This window comes from Haemaphysalis longicornis, unplaced genomic scaffold (assembly GCF_048455015.1).
Source record: "Haemaphysalis longicornis isolate Haplotype H1 unplaced genomic scaffold, Haemaphysalis longicornis Haplotype H1 scaffold_33, whole genome shotgun sequence".
Taxonomy (NCBI): domain Eukaryota; kingdom Metazoa; phylum Arthropoda; class Arachnida; order Ixodida; family Ixodidae; genus Haemaphysalis; species Haemaphysalis longicornis.
The window spans coordinates 1,715,886-1,729,029 of NW_027526346.1; the positions used below are offsets into that span (position 1 = coordinate 1,715,886).

At 43.8% G+C, this 13,144-nt stretch overlaps 1 long non-coding RNA gene across 1 annotated transcript; it reads left to right on the forward strand.

The window, feature by feature from the left end:
• The first annotated feature begins 204 nt into the window (after nucleotides 1–204).
• Nucleotides 205–5,903, forward strand: LOC144177874 (uncharacterized). The gene is made up of 4 exons (XR_013323875.1): nucleotides 205–616; nucleotides 3,399–3,518; nucleotides 5,667–5,745; nucleotides 5,834–5,903. It is a non-coding gene; the product is annotated as an uncharacterized LOC144177874 (long non-coding RNA).
• The last annotated feature ends 7,241 nt before the right edge of the window (nucleotides 5,904–13,144 follow it).

The following is a 13,144-nucleotide window of genomic DNA, read 5'->3' on the forward strand; positions in this document are numbered from 1 at the left end:
GATTGACAAACCAACTAAATGGCACTTGTTCGGGCTTGAATTCCGATTGTAGCGGTGGTGCAGTGGTTATGCGCTCGTTTTTTGTTGCAAAGTTGGTGGTTCAATCCTCCGGTGGTCTGTTTCTTTTTTTTTTTTTTTTTGCTGACAGCACGGTATGATTTTTTTAAAACCAAAAATGTGCCTGTTCTTGGTAGTTTTTAACCAAAAGTGATTTCCCCCAAAGTGATGTCGGAGGTTTATTCCACAACTCAATCGCTCATATACAGGATAGCCCAACAAACTCAACTTTTTGCTGGGTATGGCAACCTTATCTTTCTATTTACATTGCTTTATGTGTCTATGTTCAAGCCAGAATTTGTTTCGACGCATTTTGTTCACTTCGCGCCGTGTATGAACTGCGTTACGAAAACACCAAGGCACAGCCGAAACCGAAACCCCGGCCTCAGTACTCCACTGCTCCATCCAGCAACATCGCCACGCCATCACGCCGCCGCATTCCTTTCTTCCTGGCCGCCGAGACGGTGGAGTTGTACGCGCTTGTCGAGTGGCTTTGTTGTGGTTGTTTTGAAGACAGCGGATTATTGTTTCGACGAAGATATGTCGCCTGTGATTTAAGGTAAGTGACTAGTCAACTTTTTGCACTTTACTTGTGTATTTAACAGGGCAGGGCTCTTCCGTTCCGTGTTAGACGTTTGCGTCGTCGGTTAGCCCTAATGTTTTTTGACAGCGACTGATTTTGAGGGTTACGTAGATCTGCCTTTCGACCGCGGATATTGCGTGCGGGACTAGAAACAGTAGGGCTGTTCGATTTACAGTCCCGGACTCACCGCCGATTCCCTGAAAGCAGTCAGGCATTCGATTTTCTTGTGTATCCTTATGGCTTCGGGGAATCATCGGACTCCGGCGGAATATCCGCGGTGAATTGAGTCGAGTCTGTAAATCGAAGAGCCCTATTGTTTGTGCCGTTTGTAGGCTTTTTGTTGAGCGAAGTAGGACCATACTGCTACGTTGGCTAAACGGTTTGGTGCGCGCAACAACCGATCGCCAATACGCGCGGTCGACCGCTCCAGGTGGAGTTCGCAAGTTTTTTTTTTTTTTTTTTTTTTGGTGGGTAGTTCTTTTTAAGGAATTGCAAATTGTTCTTCGCATCATTTTTCGTACCTGGACTGGAGTGGTACGCTTTAGGTAACTTTTAGCCGAGGCACATAGCAGTCTACACTACACTGCAGGGATTGTCCTTTTTCAAAGCGGTCACTCAGAAAAGTGCACTGGTACAAACAAGGCTCTCTGCGTTCAGATTGAGGGTACGACGGCAGAAATTGGCGTCACACTCGCAAGCCCCGCATGTGCAGTGAATGTTTGAGTGTTCCAATCGTTCGATAATCGCATATATGTTTGTGCATGTGCATCAGTAGCACCAAAAACGTTCATTCAACCCGAATTTGCTACCACGTCGAAACTACATGCGTATCGTGCGTCTGGTGCAGAGGTATAAGCAATGCTGGCCGCACGTGGGGAGCGTTTAAGCACTGCAACATTCACTACCGTCTCCGAATAATTCGCGGCCACGCGTGTTGCTCAGTTAAATTTTGTATTGGGCTCTCATTCTGTGGATGAGTGCACCCCGCACAAGAGCAAATGCTTCAAAAAAAAAACAAAAAGTGGGTCTCCTCTGGACTGGTTAAGGCCGAAGGTCTCTTTCTAGTAGCTTGTTTACATAATTGCACAGCAAATAATACACTGTGTTAAAAACACGACTTGATGTAAATAAATATAGTTCTAGAAAATATGCCGCTAGAGAATAGATGGGAGAACAGCCTTTTCTAGATGGTTAGATCACACTGAAAGTTTTTTCTTAATTTTTCAGAAGAGGATAACCTCTTTCTCATCGCAATAATTTTTTAAGCACTGGCTATTGTCATTATTGGCAGTAATGCATTATTGTCATGTTTCAAATTTTGCGGCCTATACCAATGTGTATCATTTTTGAAAATCGTTTCAATGGGTTTGATGTCAATGTGAGCACAACCTTAAATCTGGTTCCCTATGCTTCCCTAAGACATCGCGGCCATTATTAAGGACTAATTAGATTCATGTTTTGAAGGAAAAAAATTGTTGCCATGATATTGACGGTACCAGCTGAAAACATGCACCGACGCATCATGTGGGCTTCAAGCACTGCGTGGGAAGAAGAATTGAACCTGGTTTAAGCTGCAATCACCTAGAAGAGACTTTAGAAACAAAAAAAATTGCTTCACTTGTATTGTTGTTCAGCAGTTCATCACAGCCTTTCCAGCCTCCTTTGGCAGAATTGTTAGGCTGTGTATAGCGTTCCGTCTAGACGGAACGGCAACTGTCACTAAAGTTCCGTCCGGAGGAGACACAACTCGCGTTGAGAGCAGTCTTTCTTGATTTTTACCCATCCAGCAAAACAGCTACCGCTCACTGACTAGCCAGAATCACTGATAATTATTAATCATTATTAATAATTACAGATGATCGGACTAACTCTAGCTCAATCTGGACAGATCTCCAAGTCGCCACCCGACGCCCGCTTCACAATATTTCAGCGAGAGCAGTCGGTCTTGATTTTTACCTAACCCGCCAAACCGCTTCCGCTCACTGACTAGCCAGAGTCACTGTTAATTATTAATCACTGGTAATAATTAGAGGAGATTGGGTGTAACTGGCGATGGCTACGTCGGCCTTGGCTCCAGTGGGCGGGAGCGGCTCGGCCGCTTGAGTAAAAAACCAAGACCTACTGCTCTCATCGCGTGAATAGTAAAGCGGGCGGGAAGTTTTGCTATTACAAAACGCTAACCACGGCCACACACACACACACACACACAAAAAAGGGTGCGAGAATCGAACCAGGGCCTACAACGTTCGTAGTCAGCCGCGGAACGACTACACCAAATCCCGGAATGAGAAATGGCGGCTAATTGGCTGGTTTTGATTTGGCGTTCAGTCTGGACGGAACTTTAGCAGTTTTTAACATTCCGGCTGGACGGAACGCTAGGCACTCCCTAATTGTTAAGGCAACGTTATCATCATTTAGGTCTGCGCTTTGTCACAGAATCGTGGAAGCAATTTGCCGTATAGCAATGAGAGAGCTCATCTCGGCACCTTTTTACGCATAGATGAGCTGGTCATAATGAACGGCATCTACTTCCAAAGAGAGAATTGAGTTAGAAGCTTGATCGTTGACATTGTCACTATGCTGTGATAGTCACTTCGGCTATCCTTACATCCAGGTAATGTGGTATTTTAACGTTCTCATATTTTCGCTTGGAGTGTGAAGAACACCTTGCTCGACACCGTAATATCGCATTTAGAACTTTGAAGGATTAAGGCTAATGCAACTTGCTTGTTGTTTGCCACTCACTTCTATTTTGCAGGCTACTGACTGTTACACCTTGCAGTGGAGATCAGCTGGCATGCCCTACTTGGTGGATGGACCTATCTGGATGGACCTCTCATCAGATGTCACTGGCTGTTTTTCAGGTTGGTTACAATAGGTGAGCACCTAGTTCTATACAATTGTAGTGCAATGCTATGACGTGCACTGTGAAATTCAGTTACCAGAACTTGCCTAATTTGACCGAGAGTGCAGTGCTTTGGTCTTCCAATAGCACTGTATATATATGCTGGTCGGCATCTTCATTTCAGCAATTCATTGCTCTCCGAGTTTGGAATCAGTGAATTTGGATGTATTGTATTTAACGTCTTTATGTATTGTTTAACATGAACCTTTGCTGCCATTGTACATTGGACTGCTGAAACACAAGCACGAAGGTGGGAGTTCTTAGTAAAAAAGAGAACTAGGATGCACATGATGCAACATTTAGAAGTGACACAGCTGCTTGATATCCCCCTTTTCGTGCAGCCCACCGAATGCTCCTCTCCGCCTGTGAGAACGATAGCTCTCTTTTCCTCCGCCGCGTCGCCTGTGGTGCACGCTATCGGTGATGCGGTGGCGTCAATTCGGAAAGTGGCCACACAATCAGCCATCCGCGCTACAGTTCTTGGTTCGGCTGTTGTGTTATTGCGCTTCATGCTTCACTTGAGACACCTTGCTGAACAGGCTGCAATCACATATTTACGTGGAGTAAATGCATGGTCCTTAACATGGGATTGCACTATTCAGCTTGTTTTACTGGAATTTTCGATTCTGTAGCGTATTCGTGACCTTTGGGCTTTTTCTGAAGGAACTTGGGGCTGCTGATGACGACAGGCGAAAATATCAAGGTGGCGTGGGACAGCTTAATTTTTTCCAGGTTTGGTTCAATGTGTGATCAGCTTAGGAGCCAAACTGGGTTCACAAGTGTCAACTTTTATTGGATCTTAAAGAGGGCCTTGAGAACAAAACAGTCCCTAACTTTCTGCATTCCATCAAACATCCCCCTCTCTCTCTCTAGAAAATTTGTTCTAAGGTTCTTAATGAGGTGGTTTGGTCAAATAAAAGGAACGATGGGTCATTTTGCCGCGCTGGATGTAGCAAAACATGCTGATGTTGTAGTGTGTTGTCAACCGACATGCCTAGGAACATGGCGCTGTTTGTCTGGTGGCTGTCTGTGACAATACGGATAATGAAGAACCCTACCTCTTACACAGTTGAGCACACTAAAATTCAGGTTACGGAGCCGGTCATGCTTCCTGTTCCCGGTAAAAAAATACCCTAAGGGGATAACGTCAGCCGTGGAAAGCCCCCGCAGGACAAACCAAAGGAGCCTGCAGGCTAATTCAGTGGCACCACCGGTTCAAGGTTCACAGCTTATATCAAGGCCGAAAATATGTCGACTTGGCAGCCATAAATTACTTTTTCCTGTATTGACATTTCGTCAGTAATCAGGCTGCAGTATGGTTCTTCTAGTGACCGCAAGCTTTGTCCCTCCACTTGAAGCCGTTCCTTTATTAGGTTTATTACTCGAGTCTCTTGCAGAAGGTCCGACAAGATTTTTAGTGTGCTTTGACACGGCAGCTTCAGCAGTTTTTTGCCCCTCACATGCTCGTATCCTTTACAAGAAGTCGCCTTCCACAACACTGCCGCAACGTGGGTTCCTGTCTAGTTAGCGCGCCTTATCACTATTGATAATCTGTTCCATGGCAAATTTGGCACACCCATTCTCCTTCTTGTGCGGCTTCCGAAAGGGTCTTTAGTGCTTGCACAGCTCGGTTGTCCTCATAGTATTGAACTTTCTCTAAATTCATCACAAGTTTGCTGAAGTTTTTGCAAGCGTTCGTTTAGTCTGCACTTTCATCTCAAGACTGTGTGCGTTTCTTTTCGTCGCTTCAATGCATCCAACCAGGTTAATGTCATCTGGCCTTCTTCACTTTTCAATTTAACGTGTTCCTCACCTTCAACACACTCGCCTGAAGCTACATTTTTTTGCGCCTGGTATTCGCTGGCTGTGCTTTGAGCATAGAATTCTTCTAGACGAGGGTGTTTTGCTTCTTTCCCACCTGCTGCTAACGCATGTTCTGTTGAAATTCTCGGTTGCATGCATGCACGCTTGCATCTTACTAAAATCCTTTCCCGGGAAAGGCATTGCCACCATGCGATGCCTTTTAGAGCAGTGCCGGTCAAGAGCACCCTTCCATGACGTGAAGGGAGTCCTAGCAGGATGGTTTCCACTTAATTTGTTGAAAATGTTCTTTTTCTGCAGGCTTTCTATTTTTATGGCAAAGAGGAAGGGCAGAAGCAAGGGACCACATCGGAGTGACCATCTCAGAATGTTTAAGGAGGTATGTGAAATGTGAATATACATTTGTTTTGAGTTGATCTGGATTGTATAAGCTTTAGTGTGTAACTCAGTTTTTTTTTTCTTTTCAGCTGCCCACCTGTTCGAAGATAGTCACCGTATTTGATATTTAATGATAATATATTCAACGTTAAAACCAAGTTTGTTTTGTGTAATATTTTTAAGCACCCCAGCACACACATCTAAGCTCTCATAAAATGGTTAAGTTTTCAGATCATTGTAGCAGGATAGCAGAAAAATTATCACGACATGAATGGACAGAGCAAAACGCATATGCAAGCTTACTTATTTGCTGCAAATCTTATTTTATAAATTTATTCGCAAGAAATGAAACCAGTTTTTAATTAGCATTGCATAGCATCTTTCCTTTTCATGTCGTCATCATTTTTTGCAATTTCGCATATCTGCCGTCATACTGTCACCCGAGCTGCCAGCATCGACGCTACCATTGCCATCAGCTACCGACGCATGCCGTCATCCATCACCCTGCCAGCATGCAGTCATCTGCCATCATCCATCACCCTGCCAGCATGCAGTCATCTGCCATCATTAATTCCATTACCATAATCCACCATGTTGATTTTTGATGGATTCCATCAACTCCACATTTTCAATAGGGGCCGTGCTGCTAGGCTCCGGAAAAGGGGGCCAAATGCAGAACCTACATATTAGTGACTCCGAACACACGGCACAAGCTAAGACAATCCCGTGATGCAAACTAACCTCAAAGCACTCGACTGACTAATTCACGTCTTGACCTAAGCAAATTAGGCGAATAACAACAACGTGAATACACTTTGACTAGAAAATAGCCATTCCACCCTGTCAATGCGAATAACCAGCAAAGTCCAGACAACACACCGAACCCCCATTGCGATGACCGAATAGAATTGAAGTTTTGAAATAGGGGACAGGCAACTTGCACTCACGGCAGGACCGCCACCACGGGTTGTCGGAGGATATTTGGCACGCACGCGCTTCGAACGCCAAGAAAGAGAGTATACGATGCAAACGCAGATGTGGCCGACGTAGATTGATTGAAAAATAGAGCGCGACTTGGACAACGACGCAAAAAAGAACGACGCGACAAGCGCTCACTTGCAACTAACATTTATTGAAGCATTGTCTCGTATTTATACAGTTATCATGAAAGCATGTGCGCTGGTATACACTAAATGGAATGCTTCACTAAATGTTAGTTGCAAGTGAGCGCTTGTCCCGTCGTTCTTTTTTGCGTCGTTGTCTAAGTCGCACTCTATTTTTCAATCATATTGCATCTACTTGCCAAACAGCAGTTTTTAACGACGTAGATTGCACCGCGGAAAACCTTCAATAAGCATTTGTTATCCTTCTGGGACTCTACTGGTTTTCACAATAGCGCCTATTGCGGACTAACCTACTCAAATTGCATATATAAGATATGAGGCGTATTCGATTTACGCCTAATGTTTTTTGTTATTGAATATGGTACCTATTAGAAACTTATTCACTCGAATTGCACATACAAGCGGTCACACGTACATGCTTGTGATACCATTCAGTATTTTCAGCTGCTGGCGACTTTGATGGTGACTGCGGGCTAGTGGTGGACTACACAGAGCGGGGGTACTTCACATTTCAAGTCCTCACGGTTCAAAAAACACGTCGCTTGTTGTTCGCGGACACGAAAAGTATATGATACCGTTGCCAGGCAAGCTCCAATAAAAACGTAACATACGTTGCTGTACTGAGCAATGCAGGACTACATGCTCCAATTTCGCGATGCCGCAGGGCGGACATAACTTTTGAGACAATTTGTGTGCTCGACATCCGAAATCGCCTTGCAGACTGCATGGATTTGTAAGCCAAGTATACTTTGTAGAAGCTGAATCACACCGTTGTCTTGGACTGTGTGCAGTCGATGGTCGCCAACGCATATAGCGTTTCATTATGCGCAGTGTCCTCTGTCGCGCCCACCATACGAAATTAGAAGCGAAGCTAGCAAGGACTCGGGAGTATTTCTTTATGTCCAGCAGAAGAAATCATTAGTTCATCAGATATGAACTAATGCGCCCCTTTCACAAGTTAATGAAATGTTTACCCTTTTCAGGCATTCTTTGCGAATTTTTTGCCCAAATCAACATCACTAAGTTTTCGTCGGAAATGGCAAGTGCAAGGGTCTTCAATTTTAATGAACTTTTTTTGCTGCTGCTGTTGCGGCTATAGCTGCGCACGCGCGCACCTCCCCTCCTCTTTCACTGTTCGGCTTTTATCCCCGTCAACATCTTCCGTGTTAGATGAAAACAAAGTATCTTTTGTTGCCGTCGTTCCCACACAGCGCGCAGCATGCCTCCCTAAACTCTACCCCGCATCCGCTGAGTAATGTCTAGATCCATCTATTTACGCTGTTTCTTTTTTTTTCAAATTTCCCTCGCATTACCAAAGTGCTTTCTCCGCTCCCTCTGCCCTGCCACTTGTTTTCTGCTAGCTTCCCTCATCGATGCCATTCGCCACTGTCAGCCTGTTTCCAGGGAAGGTTACGAAGAAAGAATCAAAGCAAAACAGAATCCTGAGCTATTTCCCCAAAAAGGGACCCTAGAGGCAGCACTCGGAGAAAGCGTTTACTCGGCGAATTCTTCACCGCCATTTTACCAGGAAGGCAAAGCTTTGTTGCCCGAAGAATGCTTTGTCTCGACGCTCTGAAGAAGGGCAGATTTTTCACGGCTACAGCCTAACTCTCCTTCAGTTCCAACGTTTTTTACGGTCCCGTTTTCAGCCTCTTTACCTGTACCTGCGTGAGTTACCTGCCTTGCCAAGTCTTTTTTTTTTGTTTTTTTTTTTGCAGTGCTGGCCTACAGCGGTGTTCGGGGGGATTTGTTTTTTGTTTCTGTGCGTTCGTTATTTTGTTCACTGGAGAAAAAAAAAATAGGTTTACCAAAACTGTTCTGGCACAGTTCTCGCTGTTGCAAAGATTCCACTCAAGGAAAATATGTTAATATCATGCGTTTTTGAGATATTCTTTCGCATTAGCACCTACGCGCCTCTGACGCTTCCACAATAAAGAAATGGCGTTTCGTATATAAAAGATGGGGGAAATTCCGGCAGTAGCCAACAACAGCCCATTACTCTAAATTTGATGGTTTATAGGTCATGTGACGTGCGCTCGGAAGTCATGTACGCACGTCTGTATGGCTCTACAGTACGATAATACGAACCCACGTGAGAGGTTGTTTTTCGCGTGAACCAAAAAGGTCTACTGAAAAGGGACGATTTCCTTAAGAAATTCAATTCCACTCCCTGCTAGGGAGTGGAATGCTAACCCCTGTCTTGTCATCATGGTTACAGCAGTTGTCAAGGTCAATTGGTACAGTGCACCTCTTAGCTCTTACGGGGTGATCCCAAGCTAAATTTCAGTCATATTGCCTTTTAGGTTACATTGTATTTGTGTCTGCTGTTAGGCACGAATTTTAATAAACTAATTCTTTTATTACGAAAACCATAAAAAAATAACTTGGCACATTTTGCAGCCAGAGATTGGGAGTAGGAACTACCTATACAGGATTCACGATCACTAAAAGTCACCATATTTCCACCTCGGATGCCTACGTTGGCCAACGTTATTTCTAAAATTCTCACAACGAACAACGCAAAGCACGCCCTGGAAAATCTGACCTAAAGATTTTTTTTACCTATGGCGCAATCTGGGGAATTCAACTGAAACTTACAACTCCCGTTTTGGGCCACTCAGTTTTAGAAATGCAGGTCAAAACTGCTGCGCGTTTTCATCTTTCGCGCCATGGATCAATTTTGAGGCATTGTCTGCAAAATGGACTAAAAATTAACACTTTCTTAGTTGCATATCTTCAGAAAAGGTTGGTTAACCCGGGCAGATCATGATATTTCTTTTTGTTATTTTGAGTTAGACAATGCATTGGGCTCTGTGGACGTCTGTGGGGCGACTGGAGTATCTTCGTTAAATTGGGACTTTCGTTGAATGCTACTTTAGATAAATCTGGTTTTAAGAAATTGCATTTTAACTGTGTATTCTACACTTGCAGTCGTGTGTACAAAAGAAGAAAAAAAGACTTCATAAAATACATTTGCATTCATGCACCTCAAACACGCAATGTGCGCACACTGGTTATAGAATGACAGCACCCGCCAGTTTTTTAATGCAGTGTAATGAGTGAGCAAACAATTAAATACACACGAAACATTGGCTTGCTTCAGAATAGATGTTAACAATTTCACTGCAACAATTTATTTCTCCTTCCGTCAAACATCAGTTATATATAATAAACTCCTCTAACCGGACATTAAACTGAATTCACTTCACTTTCACATCAGAGTGAAAGACACAAAAATTGGTATGATATCGTCTTATCTCGCTAGCCAATACGCTATGGAAAGAATGCGGGAATAAATGGGATAGGTTAAGGGGACATTTTGCGCAGGAAAACTATATGCGCAACATACTCTCGATACATTCGTTGTGCCCCTTAAATTTGAACATACATTCAGCGATTTTGAGGGATTCAATGAACAATTCGGCGAAAAGCATGAACTTGTTCGTGCATTGGCGCGCTCATTAAAGAGAGATAAATAATTATTTATTGGAGAGTTTAGCTCCAACCCAAACTGCAGCTGGCTACTCCAGGCATTGGAGTATACAAAAGGTACAATTCTTGTCCTAAGAAACCACAGGGGGTTAGATTAAGTATATTGAGACAACAGCGGATTAAAGATGCGCACTCAGTGACTACTTTCTCTGTGTAGTACACAAGCACACCCATATATATATATATATATATATATATATATATATATAATATATATATATATATATATATATATATATATATATATATATATATATATATATATATATATATATATATATATATATATAGTATAAGTAAAGAGTCGGATACACAGCAAGAACAATAACAAACAATGTTTACTTACGTAGCGGCAACGGGACTTGCCTTCATCAGAGTAAAGTTACATGATTTTGCAGTGCTGGCCTACAGCGGTGTTCGGGGGGATTTGTTTTTTGTTTCTGTGCGTTCGTCATTTTGCTCTGTAACTTTACTCTGATGAAGGCAAGTCCCGTTGCCGCTACGTAAGTAAACATTGTTTGTTATTGTTCTTGCCGTGTATCCGACTCTTTACTTATACTATTTCTGCGCGCTTTGTGAGTTTATCTTTCTCTAGATTTATATATATATATATATATATATATATATATATATATATATATATATATACATGATTCTTTACAGCAGTGGAATATAGTAAAAAAAAACAAGAGAACTATACGCATCTATATACAGACGACATCCACAACGCGACACAGATAGTTTCGCCAATATACATAACACCCTTGTGTGTTTCCACACCCATTTCCGAGCGGGTCAGAGGAATGTGCACGCATTTAATAGTGTTCACACATCTTCGCCATTTGAAAAAATTCCCTTAAGGCAAGAAAGGCTTTCGTTTGGTTGCGTACATTCTCGCACGGACCCAACAGTTTCGGCAAGGATAGGGGTGTCCGAGATAGCAGGCTAAGCTTATCACTTAATTTTTTCCGCTCGGTCGCATATAGAGGGCACTCAAGCAGGACATGATGCGCATCTTCAGTTTGGTGTCCACAAGCACAGCAGGTGTCATCAGTGAATCGAATACGGTAAAGAAATTTCTTGGTGTAGGCCACGTCAAGGCAAAGGCGATGTATTAACGTGTCGACCGAACGACCCAGATGAGACGCGCACGGGTATGTAAGGTACGGGTCCACTTGGTATAACAGCAAGGAACGATATTTATCGGTCAACCTGGTTTCCAAAGTAATGTGTGGCCTTAGTTTTTTCAAATAATTTTTAACATCACCTCTGGTAAAAGGCACGGCGCTACACGTGGAATTTGAACGAGCGGTTGCTGCTAGTCGGTCAGGTCGTAAATTTCCTGTTATTCCAATGTGCCCGGGAATCCACTGAAATATTATTTTCTGAGTTTTTCCTATTTCAGTTGCCATCACATCACAGATGTGTATTGCCAAGATATTGTGATGACTGTAAGCCGCAATGGGATTTAGGGCTTGAAGAGCCGCTTTAGAATCTGTGAGAAGTGCCCATTTAGTCGGGGAAGTCATTGTAGCGATAAATTTGACTTCAACATATATTTCGTAAAGCTCTGCAGCCGTCGTCGACAATGTAGGGTGTGAGAGCTTGACCCCCTGATCGATGTGAAGACTCGGTATTGTGAAAGCTGGCGACGACGAGGTGGTTGTCGACGGTCCATCGGTATATATATGCACATAATCAGCATAATGTTCATGCATGTAATTGAGCGTCATCTGCCGTGCTGCCACTGAAGATATAGATTGTTTTTTGGGCATCCCGAGGATATCAGCATTGGTGTCAATGCAGGGAACAGTCCATGGAGGCGACCCAGTGCTGTGTTGCCATTGATATACAGCGGGCAGGGCCATGACATCACCAAAAATGGCCTGATGAACCTTTTACGCTGAACGCTGTTGGAGACGGGAAACCAAAGGGTGCGAGTCATGCGCCGTAGTCAGGCACAGGTAATGGCGGCGCACCTCCTGCACGCGCAAAGCATTTACGGGTGGCTCTCCTGCTTCCGCGAGAACCATGGTTCCCGACGTTGGCCTGGGCACTCCGAGGCAGAGACGGAGGCCTCTGGTTACCAATGCTTGCAGTCGCTGCTCTTGACGATTTGACTGTTCTGCATGGCGCTCATTAAAATTGAGCAAGTTGTGTGTGCTCGGCTAGCACATCAATTTCACGGGATTGTCATTGCGCGACAATCATTCTTGCCTTACTTTGTGCTCTTCGCGGTATACCACATTTTCACAATTCTAACACGCCCTCATTTTTGCAAAAAATTAGCCTTCAAACTTGTGTACACGTTACAATCGGCCTCAATGCCAAAAACAGCTTTAAAGCACCGAGCAGGATTGCCATCGACTCGACCTCCTTCAAAAACTTAACACTGACTGTGCGCTGTAGAATCAGCGTGAAAATGTCCAAATGCACCTAATTAAGTTTACCTGCGCATTGTATTCGGGGGTGCGTTAGAATCATTCAAATACGGTACGTCTGTCTTTCCTCTTGCACCACGAAATTCCTGTGAAGCCTCGGTGCAAGTCGAAAAGGGGACGTAGGGGTGAGGAAGGTGGTGGGCGTAAAGGTGTGCTTGAAAGGCAAGAGGTGATTGAAATGGGAGAGAGGGCTAGAGATAACTTTATTGCACATGATTCACGTCCGAATCGGGCTTGGGAATGAAGGTGTCGTTGTGGCCGCCGGTAATTAGGGGGCTGTTTGTCGGTCGAACACGGAAGATGTGTGCTCTGCAAGACAGCACAAAAAATAGGAATGTGAATC